The sequence below is a fragment of the Rhinatrema bivittatum genome, chromosome 3 (assembly GCF_901001135.1).
Source record: "Rhinatrema bivittatum chromosome 3, aRhiBiv1.1, whole genome shotgun sequence".
NCBI lineage: Eukaryota > Metazoa > Chordata > Amphibia > Gymnophiona > Rhinatrematidae > Rhinatrema > Rhinatrema bivittatum.
In genome coordinates this window covers 280,750,009-280,773,269 of record NC_042617.1, presented here as the reverse complement: position 1 = coordinate 280,773,269, position 23,261 = coordinate 280,750,009, and the positions used below count along the sequence as shown (strand labels likewise).

At 45.8% G+C, this 23,261-nt stretch overlaps 1 protein-coding gene across 3 annotated transcripts in view; it reads right to left on the bottom strand.

Moving 5' to 3' along the window:
* The window catches only part of RBMS2 (RNA binding motif single stranded interacting protein 2), a 99,235-nt gene that overhangs the window by 64,430 nt on the left and 11,544 nt on the right, over positions 1–23,261 (bottom strand). Inside the window, exon 1 of one of the 3 annotated variants that reach the window (XM_029594824.1) lies at positions 3,947–3,985. The exons of the other annotated variants lie outside the window; for them this stretch is intronic. The gene's annotated coding sequence lies outside the window, so the exon portion shown is untranslated. Of the gene's footprint in view, positions 1–3,946; positions 3,986–23,261 lie in introns of those variants that run through there. 3 annotated transcript variants of the gene reach the window in all.

Here is a 23,261-nt window from a genome sequence, read left to right as displayed (position 1 = left end):
ATGTGCATTTGGGATTTTGCTGTGGGTTCCAATGACCGCTTTCCATCCTGACCTTACTCTCGTGTCATGGGCACATGATGCACGTTTGACTCAATGATCACTGTGTGCCACAAGAGTCTGCGTTTTTGAACGGTCCTGCGTGTGCATGCCATTGGGAGCACATTCTACGAAGCAAAGCCCAAAGACATTTTTATCATCTTTCTCTGTGAAATCTCCTTCCCATGGAGTAATGTTGGTGGAATACCGTGATATGAGGGAAATAGCCACACATCAGACCCCAGAAACCCCATAAAGGTTCCAGAAAAAAGTGTTTTCAAGTGTAACTGGAAGAGTGACAGCAACATATCTCTAGCAAGTTAATACACACACAAAATGTTACTCCTGAGTCCACCCCTTGGAGTCTCACATTGTGACCTTTGTTCTAAAGCAGTCTGAAAAACGTTTGCTTCTTGTGCCCAATTTCAGAGTAGGCTCTAGGCAGACTTGGGCCCTATGTGAAAACTGAAATTGGTGTCCCAGCTCCCCCACCCCCCCGGATTGAAAAATACCAGCTTCACTCATGCCACAAACTGCAGCCTCTTTGGGGATCTCTCCTCTACTCCTCCCTTACCTGTTCAATCCCTACACAAACTCCCTCTACTAGCAAGCAATTTGTGAAGTATAATATCCTGTTAGAAAATCTGTTCCATAACACAACTAGTTCCCAAGAGTCAAACAGCAACAACCCTACCCATAAAAACACCACACTGCGATGGAGAAGGTACAGAGAAGGGCGACCAAAATGATAAAGGGGATGGAACAGCTCACCTATGAGGAAAGGCTGAAGAGGTTAGGGTTGTTCAGCTTGGAGAAGAGACTGAGGGGGGATATGATAGAGGTCTTTAAGATCATGAGAGGTCTAGAACGGGTAGATGTGAATCGGTTATTTACTCTTTCGGATAGTAGAATGACTAGGGGGCACTCCATGAAGTTAGCATGGGGCACATTTAAAACTAATCGGAGAAAGTTCTTTTTCACTCAACGCACAATTAAACTCTGGAATTTGTTGCCAGAGGATGTGGTTAGTGCAATTAGTGTAGCTGGGTTTAAAAAAGGTTTGGATAAGTGCTTGGAGGAGAAGTTCATTACCTGCTATTAAGTTTACTTAGAGAATAGCCACTGCCATTACTAGCAACAGTAGCATGGGATCTTCTTAGTTTTTGGGTACTTGCCAGGTACTTATAGCCTGGATTGGCCACTATTGGAAACAGGATGCTGGGCTTGATGGACCCTTGGTCTGACCCGTATGGCATGTTCTTAGGTTCTTATTACACCAGGCCCTAGACCACCAATATAACTCCTACTGGGAAAACGGAACAAGCTGGACTGCTATAGATCCTTATAGAGGAACTATACAATAGCAGAATCCCTCACCTCTGTCAGACACACACACTGCACAGACAGATCCTCACCAAATACAGAAAAAGGGAGCACAAGCTAGAAATATGCAGATAAACTGAAATGGAAACATTGAGAAGCCAAGCTCTGTGTGCAGTACAACACTGAAGAAATGAAAACAGAATTCATTTCCTCGTGTCATGCACAATTCAAAGATATTGAAGATGTACATTCCCAAAGCTGACATATTCCAATCACTAAACTGAAAATAAAATGCTTTGTTTACCCTTTACCATCTGGAAATGTTATTTTTCTAATCATGTTGGTCTCTTTTGCCTGCTTTCCTCTTGTAAGTCTTCTAACTCTTTTCCCAGGGTCTCCTTTCCATTTTTCTTCGCTTTGTCTAGCTCTATGTCACTTCTTCCACAATCTTCAATCCCTGCCTCACAGATAAGAAAACAATACTAGAGCCCCAGTATTTTTAAACATTTCCTCCTGCCACCACACATCTCTCTCTCGTACAGTTCACCATTTGAACCATGCAGCAGAAGCCATGTTTAGCAGCACCAGGCCTTCAGCACTGCTCTCTTGCTCTTTGGAGGTGGGAGGGAAAATGGCAGCAGCATTTCAGTCTGTGACCCCCACCCCTAAGTCAGTCAGTCAGGCTTTTGGGAAATCCACAAAGATATTTTCATATGCTAGAGACCCAGTACATGTAAATCTCTATCATGCATATACATTGTGGATATCCTGAAATCCCAACTGGCTATGGGGTCACCAGGACATGTTTGGAAAGCTCTGCTCCAAGTATGCATATTTTAGTCCTTAAATCTCATTTCCTATGGCTTCTGGTGTAGTTTCTTTCCCATTTTGGTAGCCTTTCTATATCCTGAGATAGTCTCTAAAATGGACACAAAATTAGGAAAGATCTCACCAATGACTTGTACAAAGAAGTCATTGTCCCATTTTCTACTGGTTATGCCTACCCACTATCTCTCTGGCTTATTACACTGTTTCCAGGGCCAAATTTAAGATCATGGTAACCGTAAGCAAAGGACCAGGGGTGGGAGTTTTTGCCTCCAGAAATCAGATAGCAAAAAAAGGGGTATCCCGATTTTTGGGTGCCCTAAGTACATGCCTATTTTGCCTTCGCCTAAATCCAGCCCTGATTATTTCACTACCTTGAGTTCATCTGATACGATCATCCTGACCTCTCTTTCCTGGTTGGTGCACGTCACTTTATTACCAGCTATCGTGCACTGCTCCCTTGCATTTCTGCATGCCAAATTCATGACTCTGCAAACATCAGGGGGCAACGACAGTGTCAGAGGCAACAAGATTCTATTTTTCTGTACTATGGGCAATTTCACTCCTCCTCCCTCTCACACAGTACAGCACCACAGTAAGTAACTAACTTTAAAGATCAGGTTTTTAGTGAGACATAGCTTAACAATGCATCTTATTCCATATCTCTCAGAATAGTTACATTTTGAGGTTCTCTAAATATTAATTCTGATCTGAGGAAGGGAGGACACATTTCTGCTACTATAGATGCAGCTTCTCCTGCAGCATCAAGAGTGCCAAAAGGAAATTTACAGCATTTTCTCATGAGCTGGAAAGAAACAGGCAAAGATGCAGAAATCTGGGCTCTAAAGGGGATTGGTGCATCAGAGCAAACAGTCAGTTTACTCAAATGAAACACAGTTCATCAGATTTAAAATTATGGCACCTGTAAGCAGAGAACTAGAGTGGGTGATTCTAACCCCAGAAATTAGACAGTAACAGGGAAGGTCATCGTTTTTGGACACCTTCAGAATTAGGTGCCTATGCCTAAATCTGATCCTGACACAGCTAAGCCACTATCTGGATCTTTAAATCATGTTTGTGTTGTTAGCGCTTCCATGCCTGACTGCACAGCATACAGAGACCTAGCACATGCACTAAAAATCAGAAAACATTGTCTTCACCCCATTTTATAAACCACCGCTCCCCACCCCCCGAAAAAATAAAAGTTTAAAAACGAAAGCTACAAGTACATGTTTCCCTGCTAGAACAGGAAAAGAGGGAAGAACCGAATGACAAAGGGAAGGGAGGAAGAGGCATCGTTCAACGCATCCCCTTCCTTTTGCGTAATAAAAGCATTACTTCCATCTCTCTTCTCTGATGCTTCCAAAAGTTCATAGTTTCAAATAAGAGAAGAAAAAAAAAAAATCAGGACTTGTTTACAGATCCCAACTCCGCGCCTCACTGCGAGATTTTCAACAAGATAACTATCCCCCCCCCCCGACGACTTCTGACACTTAAGATCATAAGCTCTTGGACGTAGGATCCACCAACGCCCCGCCCTCTTCCTTCTCCTCTTCCACAGGCCCGTGTGCACCCACATCCCTCTGAGGCTTTTAGGCAGCCCCAGCCGGAGCTGTCACTGGGGAGAGAGGGATGGGGCGGGGGGGGGCAGGATCCCCAGCTCGAGAGGGGGGGGGGGAGGGGAAGGTGCCTCGGTGACGTGCGTGGGGGGGGAGATGCAGGGCCGGTTCTCCTCCCCGGTGCCGGGACGAAGCCACCTTACCTGTTTGCCGGCGGGTATCCGCAGAGGCACGCTGGAGAAGATCATGACCCCACCCCCGCCGCCCCTCCTCCTCGCCGCCGCCGTTCTGCCGGGGACCGCGTCTTTCCAGGCAAAGAGCGAGAGAGGCTGCCAGACCCGGGGGTGCCACCCCCGCCCCGTGATCCCCGCAGCAGCCTCCTCCACCTCCCTCCCTAACTCCCATAGAGAGCAGCGCGCGAGAGGCCCCGCCCACGAGCCCGGACCGACCCACCTGAACTCGGGGAAAGGGGGAGCCGGCCTCCGCGATGGCCCTTCCCCACCACCCATTTGCCCCGCAGCCTACCGGGGAGGAGAAGCGAGAGGCGGATGCATCTTCCAGTACTGTAGAGGCTTTCCTCGGCCTCTCATTAATGAAAATTTTCCAGAGAAGCGGTCGGGTGACGACTCCTACTCGCCCCCCCCCCCCTTTTCTGCCACTTCGTTTCTCCCAGCGCGAGGCGGGGCACTGGCTCAGGACAGGGAATTCCTGGCATTCCTGGGGCTGGGAGCCGGGAAGAGCATCTCCGGCGGTCGCAACCACACGAACGAGGCTGTCGATCCTAAGGGAGTATTCTCCACTTCCCCCCATTTTTGTCCAGGGGAACAGGTCCCCAGCCCATCCTATCGATTTCTGTCCTCCCTTCTGGGACCGGGCTGTAAGTAATGCGGGGAGCCGGGCCGAGTGATGCACATATTGAGCTTACCTACCAACTTTTGTGTTTTGCTCACGTTACAAAATCCCACAGATTTTACTTACAAAATACTTTTCTACAGCAATATAATTAAAAAAAAAAAGGCAAAGTATTTCTCATGAGCAGCTATAAACCTGATTCTTTTTTTTATTCTGTTATTTCAATCAATCAAATCTACCCATGTTCTATTTTTAAAGCTAAAGTCACTCAGACATCCTGAGGTCCAAGCGTTAAATATCCGCCTCAGTCCAGTATACGTCCTCACTGGGAATTTTCATATTAGACTACAATATAGACCATTTTCGATATAGCAGATGCCTCTTGCATATGTTGATCTTTTGCCTCCATCTAATATAATTTTCTCTTTTACTCCTCCCTTTATTTCCTTTCTCCCCCGGGCCTGTGCTTCCATTAGGCAAACTAGGCGGTTGCCCAGAGCGCTAAGATTTTGGGGACAGCAGCCAGCATGAGGTCCAGAAAGGTGTCATACCAGTGCTAATACCACCAAAGAAGGGGAGGTGGTCTGGAGTCATTACCACCAATAGTTAGGGGGGGGGGGGGGGGGAAGATGGGCAGCGAGGGTGTGAATGACCAAAGGTTTGGCTAAGGTGCCAAATATGCTTGCACCTGCCCTACTTCTCCCTCACTGTTTCATCCTGCCTCTTATTTGAATTTTTCTTTAGATAATAAATCACTTTTTTTTAAATCTTGAATACATTTATAAAAAGGAGAGGGTTGAGTTTTGTTTTGGTTTTTTTTGCATTATCCCAAAGAAGCTTCTGGACAGTTTGCAGGTTTAAAGAAATTGTAAAGTCAGATTCAATGTATGGGGAGCAATTTGAGAGCTCTACAACAGTCAGATGATAAAATAGGTTTTTTTATATATTTTTACTGACTTGAGCCTCTGACAGGGTAACCTGCTGGAGTAACCTTCTCTCCCCTATCTCTGGGGGCAGAGCAGAATATGCCAAGGTAGCCCAAATATCTTGCAGTACAAGGAAATTAAGGTCACAGGTTGACCCTCACCAGCTATTCTATTTAAATAACTCAGGAATTTTTCTGAGTTATTTACTGGAGAAATGGCTTTTTCAAAAGCCATTTCTCCAGTAAATATAATCTGAACACTGCACACACATTGTAGGTAAAAGTACAGAAGAGGTGCACCAACTCACAAGAAAAGTAGGTGGGCTTAGTGGCAAGGGTAGGTCAGGGGAGGCAATATCAAGACCTAATCTCTGCAGGGAATTTGTTCTTTGGCAGTTTTCAAAGAGAAATAATGTGTGTACTTTGCCTTTAAGAACCCATGCAAAGTTTGTGCATAAAAGTACTTGTAGGCTTTGCAATTACTCACTTGTTTTTGAAAATTGTTCCTACTCCTCCCTTCCTCTATCTGATATAAGGTTATGTTCCTGCATAGGAGCCCCTGCTTGATGTCACTTAATCAGCCATGATGGATCAGCTCATAGCCACACTACATAAGAACACAAAAAATTGCCATGCTGGGTCAGACCAAGGGTCCATCAAGCCCAGCATCCTGTTTCCAACAGAGGCCAAACCAGGCCACAAGAACCTGGCAATTACCCAAACACCAGGAAGATCCCAAGCTACTGATGCAATTAATAGCAGTGGCTATTCCCTAAGTAAACTTGATTAATAGCAGTTAATGGACTTCTCCTCCAAGAACTTATCCAAACCTTTTTTGAACCCAGTTATACTAACTGCACTAACCACATTCTCTGGCAACAAATTCCAGAGCTTAATTGTGTGTTGAGTGAAAACGAATTTTCTTCGATTAGTCTTAAATGTGCTACTTGCTAACTTCATGGAATGCCCCCTGGTCCTTCTATTATCCGAAAGTGTAAATAACCGATTCACATCTACTCATTCAATACATCTCATGATCTTAAAGACCTCTATCATATCCCCCCTCAGCCGTCTCTTCTCCAAGCTGAACAGCCCTAACCTCTTCAGCCTTTCCTCATAGGGGAGCTGTTCCATCCCCTTTATCATTTTGGTTGCCCTTCTCTGTACCTTCTCCATCGCAACTATATCTTTTTTGAGATGTGACGACTAGAATTGTACACAGTATTCAAGGTGTGGTCTCACCATGGAGCGATACAGAGGCATTATGACATTTTCCGTTTTATTAACCATTCCCTTCCTAATAATTCCTAACATTGTTTGCTTTTTTGACTGCTGCAGCACACTGAGCTGACGATTTTAAAGTATTATCCACTATGATGCCTAGATCTTTTTCCTGGGTGGTAGCTCCTAATATGGAACCTAACATCGTGTAACTATAGCAAGGGTTGTTTTTCCCTTTGTGCAACACCTTGCACTTGTCCACATTAATTTTCATCTGCCATTTGGATGCCCAATCTTCCAGTCTTGCAATAATACAATAATACAAGTTTCAATGCCTCGCGGTTGAAGATGTTTGTCTTTCTCAATGGTCCTCATTGTGGCCTGGAAGCAGGGGTGGTTCTATAATGAGGCAGGGTGAGGTGGGCTCCTCAGGCGGCAACATTTTGGAGTGGCAAAAAGTGCCCCCTAAACATAAGAAATTGCCATGCTGGGTCAGACCAAGGGTCCATCAAGCCCAGCATCCTGTTTTCCACAAACCAGGCCACAATAACCTGTCGCAGCCGCCGCCTCATCTTGCTTTCAAGAGGGAGCTAACATCAAAAGAAAATGAGAAGCTGCGGGCCGCCATCAGAGCCCGGCGGCGGCCATAAAAGGAAATGAGAAGCTGTAGGTTGCGGGCCACCGTCTGAGCCCAAGTCGTTAGCAGCCAAAAAAGAAAATGAGAAGCTGCTAGCCACTGTCAGAGCCCAGGTCAGCGGCGCCAAAGAATAAACAGAGAGGCCGGCAGTGGCTGAATAAAAAATGAAGTTGTGTGTGTATGTGAGAGTAAGAAGGATCCTGCTTGTGTGTGGTGCGTGCATATGAGAGTAAGAAGGATCCTGCTTGTGTGTGTGTAAGTATGTGAATGTATATGTGAGAGTGAGCAGAAGCCTGCATGTATGTGTGTGTGTGTGAAAAGGAACCTGCTTGCACATGTATGTGTGTGTGAGAGAGAAGGAGCTTGCTTGTGTGTGTGAAAGTGAGAAGGAACTTGTGTGAGAAAGGGGAGAGAGAAAGTTAAGGGGCCTGCTTGTGTGTACCTGTGTGTGAGAGCTGAGCCTGCTTGTGTGTCTGAGAAAGAGAGGGAGCTTGTTTATGTGTGTGTGAGGAAGGTGAAAGCTTGTACATCATCTTTCTCCTGCTAATCCATGACAATCTTAGGATGACTGGAAATCAAACATTCCCAGGTATGGGCAGCATGGGATATTTTTTTATCCTTACTAATTTTAATTATTTGATGTGTCTCCCAAACAAAACCATTTCAAAACACTTTGTTTTTAAATCTGAGTGTTTTTATTTATTGGATATTCTATTCATCGGTTGCTTTTAAATATTTATTTTTTAAAATATGGTTTTACTATTACATTTTATTTTTTGATATTTTATGAGGAATAGTAATGTTTCTATTTTCTTTTATATGGTGTCTAGCTTGTTGCTGTTTCCAGTTCAGTTTTTGTCTGCATATTTCTTTTTATCCTTTATGATCTCTTTTTTTTTTCTGTATTTGGTGAGGGTCTGTCTGGGTTCTGCCTGTCTCAGACAGAGATGAAGTATTCTGTTATGGTGTTGCTGTGTAGGGATCTATAACAGCTTGGCTTGTTCTGTTTTCATAATAGGAAGTGCACTGATATTTTAGAGCTTGCAGTGTTGCCTTTCAAAGGTTGTTACTGTTTGAGTGCTGGCAGTTAGTGCTGTTTTTGTATGGGTGGTTTATTATATTGTAACTGTAATTTATTTTACTCATGGCTTTCTGAGGGCTAACTCACTATGCATTAAAATAGGCCTAATACCATATGAATTCCAAGTGTCTTTTTTGCAGGGTTTTCTAGTTGGCAGCACAGCAATGCATGCAAATATAGTATACATGTAGTACCCTCCATGCAGATCTTCCACCATGCAGACAAATCCTTAACAATCTGCTAATAATCACACCCCGATTTCCCTTACTGTGATCCCTCCTGAGTGTATTCCCCACCACTAGGCCTGAAAGTATTCTCTTGAACTTATCTAACCCCCCCCCTATAAGGTTCTCCACCTGTATACACCTCTCTCATTTCATAGCTCCCCCTCGTACGATTGTATAACACTAAATGTAAATTACTATTTTTGTCCTCCCCCTCCTGAAGTACATGCTATTTGAGCAGAGTTAATCTGTTTGCTGTTTCTCCTTGTTTATTGTAAAGCCTGTTGCTTCGACAAGTTTCCTTTCTCCCCCGCGTGAATTTCACGCTATTATTACATGGTTCGCTATTTGCTGTTAACCACTGTGTTCTCTGTAAAGCCTAGAGCTGCGTTATGTTATATGTAAACCGAGGTGATTTCCAAACGTGCCCGGGTATATAAAAATACTTAAATAAACAAACATGTTGTGATATTTTTACTTCAGGAGATTGTCCTTTGCCCTTTTCCCATGTTAAATTTTATTACAAATGCATCATTTTTCATTGCGTGCATGTGTGTGTGTGTGTGTTTGTACGGTGGGGCTGGGGGTTGCAAGGTGTTATCTTTGCCTAGGCTGCCTAATACTCCGACATCGGCCCTGGCTGCTCTAGCTCCACATTGTGGGAGAGCAGAATTTGATTTGGAACTATTTTGTCCTGGTCCAGGCTCTCCTCAGTCTTGGCTGCAGCAGTGATGCTTATAGTGTTGGCTTAAATATTTCTTTTCCTTAAGTCCTGGAGAAAGCAGGCAGAATGGATCACCTCTAGTCTTCACTTCCCCAGGAGTGGGTAGGCAGAGCAAAGCCTAGGGAACCATATAAGCAGCAGACTGTAGCCACACAACCAATGAGAATGTGCTGGAGTGGGGGAAGGCCCTGAGGAGTGGAGCAAGCCACTGTCAGAAAGGGAGAGGTTGAGCAAGGTTAGTGTCTGAAGTGGCTGGGCTGAGTTTTGAGGGGCAGCTGGCTGTGGAAATGGTGAGTCTTCCGGAGAGGGAGTGCGCCCAGAATGGGAAAGGGAGAGAGGGCTGCTGCAGGTTGAAGGGCTGGCAATAAGCATCAACGTTTACATAATCATGCAGCAGTGCTGGGCGGGCGGGCAGTCACTAAGCACAAGAGAAGCAGCACCACAGCAAACGCATGTGTCTGAGTCACTGGCTGCTGGCGGTGTGGTGGTCTCGTTACTTGGCTACTGGTTCAGGAGCTGATTGGTTGGCAAAAACCTTTAACACCAGACCCAGGAATCCAGGATATAGGAGAGATGTAACTAAATGGATGGAAGGGGATCTGCAGCTCAGTTTGCTGGCAAAATATGAACTTTTATTTGGATATTTTTTTTGTCTCAGTCAGGCCAGCCTCCAAGTGTTCCTTTCAAAGATTAGCTTAGTGTGCTTTTGGGAGCTGTTGAAGCACAAGCTGCACAGAAAGTGCACGAATAAGTCCCAGATATCCCATGGGCCAGTTTTGAAAAAAATCCCCCGCACTGATATCTGCCCACTGAAAATCGATCTCTTGGAAAAGGCCGCAGAGCTGCCAATGGCTCCCATTCCGCCAGCGGCTAAAAGATCAGAAGAGGCCGCTGCCGGCTGAAGATTGAATGACACCACGGGGCCGGCAGTGGCTCAGGATCAGAAGAGGCCGTCAGCGGCTCAAAATCGAAGAGGCTGTGGGGCTGCCGGCGGCTCCCATTCCGCCGGTAGCTGAAGATTGAATGAAGTCTATGGGGATACCTGGGAACTCTCCGGATATGGCCTGGAGACTCCGGAATTCTGTCGAAATTTCCGGGTCTCCGGACCAACATCCAAAAACTCCAGCTACGCCTTCATGTAGAAGAAGGCCCCGGAAAATGACTGCAGGAGCCGCGCAGGCAGGAAGTAGGAGGCGCGTCAACTCCACGTGGGCAGGAAGTAGGAGTCACGTCGGCCCCTTACTGAGGTTGGTCAGCATCTCTGAGGCCATGGGGTGGGCCATGGTTCAACCAATTAGCCCTCTACAGTGTCCAAAGAAATGGCCCTGTAGCAGGGCTGCGATGGATCCCATCACTTGGCAGCCCAGAAGAGGAGGCCCAGCAGCAGGGCTGTCATAGAGCAGGCCTAGAGGTAATGGGGAGGCTGGTGCCAGAATGGTGTGAGTGCCAAAGAGAATGCTTGTGTGTGAGAGGCTCATGTATGGATGTGTTTGGAAAAGGGAGGGGGGGGGCAGGGTCAGAGGAGCAGAGGTGGGATGCCGTCTCATCCCTCGCCTCAGGCAGATTGCCTTGAGCCGCCCCTGGCTGGAAGATAGCTGAGGAGGCTGATCCAGGATTTGACTGATTGATTGCAACTTGGGCCTGTGTTTCTGAGCAGGATGGGTGAATCTGGATGCTTGATCCGGTCCACAGCACCCTGTTTCTGCTGCTCCTACTTCCATTGTAGGGTTCTGAAACGCCGAGATCCTTGTAGCAGACTCTTCTTCCATCTGGGACGGTTGAGAGCTTAAGCGTTTTCCCACAAGTTGTTGTCAACATTAACATTTCAAGTTGGCCTTGTGGATGTCCTTGACATGCTCTCTTTACCCTCCTCTTGAGTGTAAACCTTGACTGAGCAGGGTGAATAAAACTGGCTTCGGGAATCTGCAGTCTGACATCTGCACAACATGACCAGCCTAGCGAAGTTCATGTTGAATGTTCATTGCCTCGATATCTGGGGCATTTGCTTGCAGGAGGATAACTTTTGGTGTGTCTGCTTGCTGGTGGGATCTGGAAGATTCTTACTCAGTATTTTGAAATGGCTCTTGTACAGCAGGGTGGGGGATCACCCTTGCTGGATAAAACCATGAGCTTGGTTTTGAAGCTGACTATGCAGTCACTGAGTGCTCATTTCCCCAGACAACTGAAGGCTGCATTTGCATGTTTGACATGGTGTTGGATTTCTTCGTCAATCGCAGTCTTTTGAGTGAGATGTTTTTCAAGGTATAGGAAATGCCTGGCATTCTCCAGTTATGGTAATATAGTAGATGACAGCAGATAAGGACCAATTGACTAACTCAGTCTGTCCCTTTCTTTCTAGACTGTTCTAGTTAAGAGTGCATTCCAGGCGTCAGCCAGATACAGCATCAGACCATGAACCCAAATTGCCAAACCTGGGGCCAGGCTCATTGGGAGCTTTTTGATGGAGGACCTTAACCTTGAGCGTTAAGTGTCAGTCCCATTGCCCCATATGCCTCAGTAGCATTGTCAGTGAACTAGAACTCAGTGACCAAAGGCGGGGTTGATTTTGTTTTGGATCAGAGTTGGCTGAGATTATGCGGCTCACTTATCCATATGAGGGTTTAGCCCCACCCCAACTGGAGGATCCTCAGAGGTAGCATCAAAATAAGGATTATTAAAAAAAAAAAAAAAGCATTGAAGCAACCTTGAAGTTCCATATTACACCATGTTGTTTTATGTTCTGTTATATTTATATCTTACCTAATCCATTCCCAAGGATTGCCAAAGCAACTGATGACATTTCATCAAAATGCATTTTATAAAAATACAAATCAAAGTAATGCAAAATAATGATCTATACCATATCTCAGGGAGTCTGTAGTGGCTCAGTGTGCTGCAGCAGTCAAAAAAGCAAACAATCTTAGGAATTATTAGGAAGGGAATGGTTAATAAAACGGAAAATGTCAATTTATTTATTTAACTCTTTTCTATACCAACATTCATGATACAAATCATATCATATCGGTTCACAAGGAACAGTGGGGGGGGGGTTGTAACAATAATATTGAAGAGGAAGAAAAGTTACAATAAAACAAGGTTATAATGCCTCTATAATCGCTCCATGGTGAGACCACACCTTGAATACTGTGTACAATTCTGGTCACCGCATCTCAAAAAAGATATAATTGTGATAGAGAAGGTACAGAGAAGGGTGACCAAAATGATAAAGGGGATGGAAAAGCTCCCGTATGAGGAAAGGCTGAAGAGGTTAGGGCTGTTCAGCTTGGAGAAGAGACGGCTAAGAATGGATATGATATAGAGGTCTTTAAGATCATGAGAGGTCTTGAATGAGTAGATGTGACTCAGTTATTTACATTTTCGAATAACAGAAGGACTAGGGGGCATTCCATGAAGTTAGCAAGTAGCACATTCAAGACAAATTGGAGAAAATTCTTTTTCACTCAACGCACAATAAAGCTCTGGAATTTGTTGCCAGAGGATGTGGTTAGTGCAGTTAGTGTAGCTGGGTTCAAAAAAGGTTTGGAGAAGTTCTTGGAGAAGTCCATTAACGGCTATTAATCAAGTTTACTTAGGGAATAGCCACTGCTATTAATTGCATCAGTAGTATGGGATCTTCTTGGTGTTTGGGTAATTGCCAAGTTCTTGTGGCCTGGTTTGGCCTCTGTTGGTAACAGGATGCTGGGCTTGATGGACCCTTGGTCTGACCCAGCATAGCAATTTCTTATATTTTTATCCATTACTGAGGATCACCACTTGCATAGAACAGGCAAGTATTAGGGATGAATTCTGAAGTATGGATGCCTATCAAAAGAATCCTTCACACTGTTTCTTGGTTGATAGTATTAAAGGATTTTTAGGAGATTTATGTTGTTCTTGACAGGTCAATAAAGATCAATGAGCAATGAATATCATATCTATTGTGTTTTCTGAAGGCTCAAACCAGGGGGGTGGAAAAATGCCAGATTGCATGGTCCCTAAAATATTTTGCCTGGAGCCTGCCATTGGCTGAGACTCAGAGCTACCATCAGTGTAATCAGCCCAGAAAGCACTGCCCCATACCCCCTCCCTGCCCGCACAGAGGTGGCAGAAGCGGAGGGAGAAAAGCAAAAAAAAATAAAATTTTAAAAGTAGCAAAAAACAGAGCATAAAAGCAAAAGTTATAAGGCAAAACAAGAAGTTTTACTCTGGCTCCTAAACATTTTGGCTGACATCCAAGTTTTCTAAATATTTTTCCACCCCTGGCTAAACCCACACTGAGATTCTGGGAGGAGTTCTTCAACAAGTGGAAGCAGAGAGTTTAGGAGACTTCTCACACTGATCTTTGCTGTAATTTCCAGTCAGACTTGTCTCCTTTCTTGAAGATTCGCATTATCGTGGCATCCCGGAAGTCATCTGGGATTTCCTCCTCATTCTAAGCAAATTACGGGTGGTTGACCCATGAGTCCACTTGAATACAAAAACAAATAAGAGTCAAATAATAAAATGGCATCCTTGCAAACTCTGTGACTAACTTTGAAAGCTATGCTCTCTTCATCGCCTTCTTTCTATCTCAAGATGAGGATGCGTACTTGTGACATGAGCTCTTCTCTTCTACTGCTTGCAGATTTTGGCAAGGATTCCATCAACTGCAGATGCCTTGTTGTTCTCCACGTGCTTGATAGCTTTCCTCATCTTATTAAGGGTTGGGGGGGTGGGAGCCTGAGCTTGTCTTTGGATGTGGCAGGATGGCACTGAGAACAACTCCCCTGTTGACAGAGTTTCAACTGAAGTCTTTGCCATGTTCCTTCAAAGGAGTGTTAATGGCTTCCCTCTCCTTCACCGGATCTTCCCCATCCTTAGGTCTGAAGGGGATGTGATGGGACCTTGTGTGCCCCACAGGCAAGAGAAGGAGAGAGACAAGAGAGAACGTAACACACAGTTTGCCAACCCTGGGACAGGGCTGTACAAAAGAAAGCTGCACAAAGGAAAAATAAAAAGGGATGCCCACCTTCCAGAGGGAGAAGTTCAGGGAGAGGGAGGGTCCAGGCTCCACTGCGCCCCCCCCCCCCAAATCCGAAGAGTACAGAAGGAGAGACGATAGAAGAGGAAACACCCCTAACAAAGCAGGGGGGAGGAGCAGCAGTTATTAGCAAGAGCCTCAAAGGAGGAAGGAAGAGACCTGGAGCAAGCCCAGGGAAGGAAAGAGGAGCCAGAGAGCAGCCCTGGAAGGGGAACGTAAGGGAGGAGGGGCTCAGCAGGTAAAAAAGAGCAAGCCAGGGAGCGACGTGAAGCTAGAGCTCAGCTTTATTTTCATGTTTATATTTATGTTCTGTGCATGTGGATGTTAAACTTGACAAAAACAAAACCTAATTTTGTTGAACCTGGAAGGGGAAAAGGTGATTATTAGGCCATGGGACTGTTCCCTGGAATATCAGACTGGCAAGGCCGGGGCTCTCACCTTCTCACAAAGGTTCCCCCGAGTGCTCAGATTATAAATGGCTTTGGTGGCACAAAAAAAAACAAACCTCCACACCCCACAGATGCTGGATCTTCTGACACTTATCTTTCCACTAGTTGCTCATTGTGTCACCTGGGCTTGCTGATAATCCTCTCTCTTGCTTGGAGTTAATATTGTTTTACCAAAGCACAAAAGGCTTTGCACGTGATCAGCTCTCAGATATCCAATCCAGTGCCTCTTCATAGCCACTGGACTGAAGGGCACCCCAGTTTCTGCTGGAATTCTCTAACTGTTGTTCGTTTGAATTTTCCAGTTTTTCGTGGAGGCACTGGTGGAAGAGGTCTCGTGTGATTGAGTTGCTTGCTTGAGTCTTTCAAGTCCTTCAATACTGATCTTCTGTCTGTATTGCTTCAGCTGCAGCTCTTCTTTGGGAGCCAGTTTGATAGCCAGTTCCAGCAAATGAATTTGTGATCAGTGTAACAATAATCAGCTTCTAGCACAGTTCAGATGATATAAACATTTTTGCAGGCCTGAGAACTAACAGTGCCAATGCAGAGAGTCAATGTTACCATGCTTATGTAACGCTTATTATTTTGCACTTATAAAGTGCTGATCCATAACAGAATGTTCACAATTTCCTCATGGAACATAGCATTGAGTCCATGTTCCATGTGCTTGGTCAAGAGGATTTTGCCTTTGGAGCTGGTTGTCTTTGCCGATAGCTCTGTTCCAAAGGTTGGGATCCCTTACAACTCAGGCACTGAAGTTGCCGAGAAGAATAAGTCTCTCTCCTATGAGAACATCAGAAAGAACTTGATCAAGGCTAGAAAATATTTTCTCCTTGGTTTCATCATCGGCCTCAAGAGTCAGGCCATATGCACGGAAGACAGTACCATATTGGCTCCTCCTCAGACAGATTCATGAGGTACTCGTTGATTCTAATGGAGAAATTGTTGAGTTTATGCCTTTTTTCTTGATGACAAAACCAACTCCATGAATCATCATTCTTTCTGTTTACCCTTCTAGAAGGAATAGCTGCCTCCCTCCTGCTTGGTGGGTCTTGCCCAGGGAAGCAATTATAATGTCACAATGCCTGAACTCTTCAGCCATTACTGCAGTAATTGTTATTATGGCCATCCACGAGGATCCCAATGTTCCAAGTCCCGAACATTTGATCTCACTGGATATATCTATCATCCAGTCAGGAAAAACGTGAAACAGACTTGCTTAGGGCTTCTTTACTATCTCCCACTTCAGGCAAGGGGAGCAGAACGGATTCAGAAAATCGCAATGACAGTTGCTGAATTGCACTCCTGCTGCATTCAGGTGTTAGACGGCCCTCTTGTAACTTTTGCCTTTCTGTCAGTTCATAACTGGGACCTTCTAGACTTCACAGTCTAGCTGCCATCATCACAAAAAGGGCTTGAAGAACATACTGGAAGATGTTTCCTTGAAGGCTGCCTGTGCATGACTTCTTTTTATTGTGGAGCGGTCGTTGCATGCCAGCTTCCATGCATTTCTTAACAGTACAGGACCTTGAGCCAATGGTGTGGACACCAAGACGTCTGGCAATCTTGATCTACTTCACTACAATAATTTTCTTTTATAGAAAGCACAGAGATGACATCCAAATTCAAGACGGTCTGAAATGAACTTGGTGGGCTCAACACAGGGTGTCCATATAACTAGGAAAAAAAAAAACCCACCATCACTACCACTAATGTCCTGCACCAAATAAGTTTGAAAGTGAATTGAGAATGATTTGAAATCAGTTTAAAAAACAGAAAAATGAATAGACCAGAAATATCTGAAAACTGGTATGAAACATATTAAAAAAAAAATACATTTGAGATGTGTGTGGGGGAGGGGGGAGGGTTTCCTATGGCATTTTAAAAAACCAAAACCAACAAGATTTGAATAAAAAGGCACCTACACTGTGTACTTTTGGTGTCACTTATTGCACAAGAGCGTCATCGTTAGTTCCCTAGGTTTGTCTAGCAGCCATTGCGCAAACCATGCTTCCATTGCCACTGTTGAGTTCTGCTCACATTACAAAATTTGACTTTTAATGTTTGGCAGAGTCGCTCTCTCATCCAAAACGCCTTAAAGCTGTTAGCTCAAATTCGACTTTTCAAAGCATCAACTCATGTTTCACCCCCCCTCTACTCATGTTTTCTCCCTTATCCTTTTTACATGTTTGGGAATACAATAAAGGTGTGCGTCTTATTATGGGCCACACTCCCCGTTAATGAAGGCCTGCATGGCGGGTTTCAGTACGGATCAACACAGCAGTTCCCATCCCCTGGTTTATTCGAGTTTCATAAGAGGGAAAGGGAGCCCCTGAGGAGGAACAGCTCTCAGAAACTTTAAAACTCATAGCACCTCAGGGATGGAATAAATCTCAGAATTGATGCACAGGGACTGGATAGGCAGACCACGTGGTCTTTTTCTGCCAACCTGTTTCTACGCCGCTTGGCTGTATGTGTCTTAACCAAGTGCTGAATTCTCAAACATCAGCAATGGGCAGGGCCTATGGAAATATCACTAAAGAAAAAGAGAAGGTAAAGGGCAGAGATCAACTGCGGTCTCCGGCGGCACAGAAGGAAGCAAACTGGGTAGAGCAGCTGGGCCCTTATAGCCCTTACCTGCTGCCAGAGCTGTGTCTGTTTCGCTGACCGTGCAGTTCACAAAAAGGCAGAGCCTGTCGAGCAAAAACTTTACTGGATTTTTTTGGTGAGGTGACCAAAGTAGTAGATCAGGGAGGAAGCAGTGGATGTGGCCTATCCGGACTTTAGGAAGGCTTTGGGCACTCGCCGTTTCACACAGAAGACTGGTAAACTAACTAACCAGTATAGGCGAGAAAGTTGATAACTGGATGAGGAACTGGATAAGCAGCAGGGATCAGGGAGTGGAGAGGGGTTGGGCGGGGGGAAGGAATCAATGGAGTCCACTGCGATGAATAAAAGATAAAGTGATCGGTGGCATATGCCAGGGCTTGATGCTAAGGCTGGTTCTTTTCAGTATCTTTATGAGCAACACTGCAGAGGGACTTGAGGGGGAAAATATATCTGCAAAGGACACAAAAAAAAAACCAACCCATTTAATGTACACCAGGAGGAGTGCAAAAGTGAAAGGGGACTTGAGAAACTGGAGGAAGGGTCAAGGGTTTGGAACCTGTGCTTCATTGCCAAAAAAAAAAATAAATCAAAATTGCAAGAGTATATTACATCTAGAACAAAGAAATCCATGGGACAAGAGCTGTCAACTACCAAACCAGAAAGGGATGGAGGGAAAAAAATCTCATGTGACTCGAAGGTAGCCAGACACCGTACAAAGGCATGTTTAAAGGCCCTTTAAATTACAGCCTTACCCACAGAAGGTCCGCCGCCGATCGCACGGCATCGGGTCCCGCTTTCGCCGCCCTCCAGCCGCTGTGCACGCCCACAGCCGACACGCCAGCAACCCCCAGCCAATTCGGATAGGCCCTGAGGCCTTTTAAATTCTTCTCTCTCCGGCGCCGCAGGGGCCCGCCCCTTTGTGCGCCTCCTTCAAGCCTCCTGTCTGCCTCCCTATACCTGCCTTCTGCTCCACTCGCTAATCCCACCCAAAGCTCCACGCGGCCGGCCTAAACCCATTGGGGTCAGGAGCCGCCACACCCGAAACAAGGGACCGCCCTTATGAGGACCACCCTCACCGCATCCACAAAAGGCAAGCCACAGACCACCCGTTAAAACTCTGCCCACTTCCAGAAAATCCTTGCAACACACTGAACATCCACTTAATTATGTCTGTATCTCATGATTTGTTCTGTATATCTGCATAACTGCACCTGCATCTCATGACTTGTTTTTCTCCCCATTATACCTCTGCTAGCCCTCCACTCCACAATGCCTCCATACTCCTGCTTCTGTCCCACCAATTACCTAAACAGACACCCTTCAAAACTATCCTTCCCCCCCTCCAGCCCCCACAACGCTCAAAAAAGGCATCTGACCCCCATCCCCATATCTTCCTCCACTCAAGTCCTTACCCTGTCACTCATTTCTCTTCTCCTCATTAACGCCCAATCTTTGAAACAAAAAACACACCTTCTCCATGACATTTTAACTGACTCCAAACCAGAAATCTTTGCGGTAACTGAAACTTGGTTTAAACCTTGTGACACCCCACTCATCAACCAACTGCCCTCTGAAACCTATGACATTTTCTCTATCCCCCGCAAAAAGAAAAGAGGAGGAGGCTTACTCCTGATAGCCAAGAAAGAATTCAAACTCACCCCACAAATCTGCAATATTCCCAACCAATACGAAGTAGGCCTTTTCAAATCGCAATCCCTACAAATCTGCCTTATCTACACCCCTCCTGGTCTACTAGAAAAAGACCCCTCCCCTCTCATCGAATTTCTCACTATCTCACTCTCTCCCGACATCCCTACGATTCTCCTTGGCGATTTTCATCTCCATGTTGACTCCACACCACAATCCCTGCCATGCGAAGTATTCATCTCATCTTTAGACGCAATGGGATTCACACAAATTATTCACTCCCCGACCCACAAAGCCGGTCATACCCTTGACCTTATTTTCACCAACTCACTCATCAATACCATCCACTCCCCCACATGCCTCCCTGTCCCATGGTCTGACCACTCCATTATCAATACAACCCTTGCCCTACAAACCCCATCCCCCTCCTCTTTTTCTCAGCCTAAATCTTTTCATTTCTGCAAGACCTGCCCCCTAGACACTCTCGCAACGGCCTGCTCCAACACTCCAAATCACCTTGACCTAGAGACAGCTGACAGTGCTATATCTTCCTGGGAGAAACTACCCTGAATATTGCTAACAACTTATGTCCAATCACCCAAAAAACTATCACACAAACCAAATCAACTAAAAAACCTTGGTACACCCACATTCTCAAAACCCAAAAAATCCAACTTAGAGCAGCTGAAAGACGTTGGCGTAAACACCCCACTCCTGCCACTAAAACCATCTACTACCAACTTATGCATGCATATAGAAACGCCATTCAAAAAACTAAAAAAGAATACTATGCCAAGAAAATTCACCACCTCCAATTTAACCCTAAAGCCCTATTTACCTTGATCTCTAATCTTACCAAACCCAACGTGTCGTTACCTCAGGTTCCCTCCACACAGACTCGATGCAATGAAATTGTTCTGTTCTTTAAGAATAAAATCTCCAACATCACTGCTAAATTCATTCCCAATACCAACAATACCCCTAATACCAACAACATAACCCTCCCCACCCCACCATCCTCTCATCGCTTGAACCCTCCTCAACTCTGGAAATAGAGAACATCTTAAAAAAGATGAGACCTTCTTCCCATCCCTCTGAAACCATTCCCACCAAACTTCTACTCGCCATTCCTAAAACCATAGCCACCTCACTCTCCAAAATTGTGAACTGTTCCCTTGAACAAGGCTTTGTCCCCAACTCCCTAAAACAAGCCGTGGTCAAGCCCATCCTAAAAAAACCCTCCCTTGATCCCTCCACCCTATCTAACCTCCGTCCCATCTCCAATCTCCCTTTCCTTTCTAAAGTCCTTGAGAAACTAGTAAACTCCCGTCTCTCTGACCACCTTGAACAATCCAACATACTCCTACCAACACAATATGGTTTCCGAAAACATCTTAAGAGATCGGGCCCTCTCAACAGCCGGCCCCACCTTATGGAACTCCATCCCTCCCGACCTCAGACAAGAACCTAGCCTCCCAACTTTCAGGAAAAGACTTAAGACCTGGCTGTTTAAACAAGCATTCCCGGACACCAACTAATTCTCACACCATCAACCAAACGTTATCCAGCCAGTCCTACCAGACTTTATCCAACCAGTCCTACCCCTTCTCCATGTAAATATCTATAGCTTATATTATAGATATTGTAAATATCTTTATCTAATGTAAATATCTTTATCTAATGTTATCCTCTCCTTTTTTTCTTCTCTTCTCCCAGTTTTAATTCCCTTGTTATTTGTAACTGCTCACTTCCACAGGTTACTCTGTTGTTCATTGTACACCCCTGTTATATGTAAACCGGCATGATGTGATTGTATCATGAATGCCGGTATATAAAAATCTTAAATAAATAAATAAATAAATAAATAAATAAATAAATAAAATCTCAGTACGGAAACCCTACTCCTTTCACTAACAGATACCATTATCAAAGGAATGGACGCTGGTAACTCCTATCTCCTTGCTATGCTAGATATCTCTGCCGCTTTCGATACCGTCAATCATAACATCCTTATCAACACACTCATCAGTATTGGAATCTCCGGCACTGCTCTTTCATGGATTAAGTCTTACCTCCAAAACCGTAGCTACACAGTTCTCACCGACAACTTTGTATCCTCACCTGTTAATCTCGACTGTGGTGTCCCCCAAGGATCCTCCCTCTCTTCCACCCTATTTAACATTTATATGCTCCCTCTCACCAACCTCCTCTCCAACCTTGGTGTTACACACTTCATCTATGCAGATGATGTGCAAATCCTCATCCTCTTCACAAATTCCATTCTCACCGCACTCCAAAACTGGGACACTATTCTTGCCTCCATCAACCAGCTCCTCACTGACATGCACTTATCCCTCAATCCCCAAAAAACTGAACTCCTTCTCATCTCCTCTAAACATTCGTCAATACCCATACCCTCTACCCTCTCTTCTACCACTTTTCCCTCCGACACACGAAACCTGGGTGTTATACTCGATAACCAACTCACCTTCAAACCATGTGGAGATCCTCGGGTGTGCCATGTTACACGCAGGGGCACTGGTGCAATCTTCCCTTCTCGACTGGAGGTATGCGCAGGGCAGGCCGGGCAGTCGATGTGCCTAACTTATGTGCATCCAATACAGACGCGCGCATAACCACACGCACAACCGAGCGCACCCCACTCGCACAGCCACGTTTACAGCTACACCGCGCATTGAAGCTAGAGGCAATGGCATCGGCACCCAAGAAGGCCAGAAGGCACTCTCTTTGCACAGCCTGCCACATAAAAGCCGCGCAGCCTGAACTGGAGTCCTGCCTGTGCCAGCATTGCGAGGAAGCCCAGGGGGAACCAAAGCCTGGTCCCTCACTGTCTGGGGATGGTTCCGGAACTACTGACGATAGCTCCCCGGATCTGTGCATCTCTGAGATGGCTTCTCCACAAGAGGGCACCTCAGGGGCTCCTACGCCGACTCCCCCTGGAATTAACATGGACCCAGGGTCCTTATTCTGGTTAGAATTTTTCCAAGGGCTGCAAGCCTTTATTCAGGCACAATCAGCCCTGGCTGCGCACCGGGCTCAACCCCTGCTGGAAGCACAGGATCCTCCCGGCCCTGCTTGGATGCCTCGAGACATGCTTCGCCTAACCAAGAATTTCCCTGACAAGGACCCAGACACCTCAGATGATGATGGCGGCTCCCTGAAAGAAGGAGAAATCCCTCCAGGCCTGGAACCATGGTGAACCATGCCATGCTTCTTCCTCAAGCATGAATTTCCAGCCCTTGTTTCCCAGACTCTGAAGACTCTGGGTATTCCAGGCACGGACCCGATGGCGGAACCAAAGAACCCCATCCTGGTGTCCCTTCGTAAAGCCTCATGCTACTTCCCAATGATGGAAGTCATCCAGGAACTGATTGACCTGGAGTGGGATGCCCTGGAGGCCAGCTTCAAAGGGGGTCAGCCCTTGGAAGCCCTATACCCTCTAGAACCAGTGACCAAGGAACGCCTGCATTTCCCAAAAGTGGATGCCATGGTCTGTGCCGTCTCAAACCAAACAATGATTCCTGTTGAGAGAGGGGCTGCACTGAAGGATACTCAGGATAGACGATTGGAATCCATCCTTAAGCAGGCCTTCAACGCAACAGCAATGACACTGCAGATTGCTTCCTGCTGTGCACTGGTGGCACGTTCCTGCTTGCTCCTCTCGAGAGAGGCAAATAACTCCGGAACGTACACCGGTGAGAGGATGGAACATGCAGCAGCCTTCCTGATGGATGCAAGTTCAGACCTGGTGCGTACCTCAGCCAGATGAGTAGCCTCGGTAGTGGCAGCCAGAAGACAACTATGGCTATGGAATTGGTCTGTTGATGTGACATCTAAAGCGAATCTCACAAGAATGCCCTTCAAAAGGATCTCTTTTATTTGAAAGCGAATTGAGGAAGTTAGCCAGAAAATGGGGCGAATCCCCAGTGCCTCGGCTACCGGAAGATAGGAATAAAAGATCTCAGCGTCCCTCACCCAGAAGAACCAAGGGCAGAGGCTCGCAATGCTTTAGACCCTACAGGAACTCGCAGTTGCAGGCACCTCGTCCCTCTGGAAGTCCCAGCCCTTTCGGAACAGACAGACCAAGAGAGGAGCCGGCCTGGGGGCAGG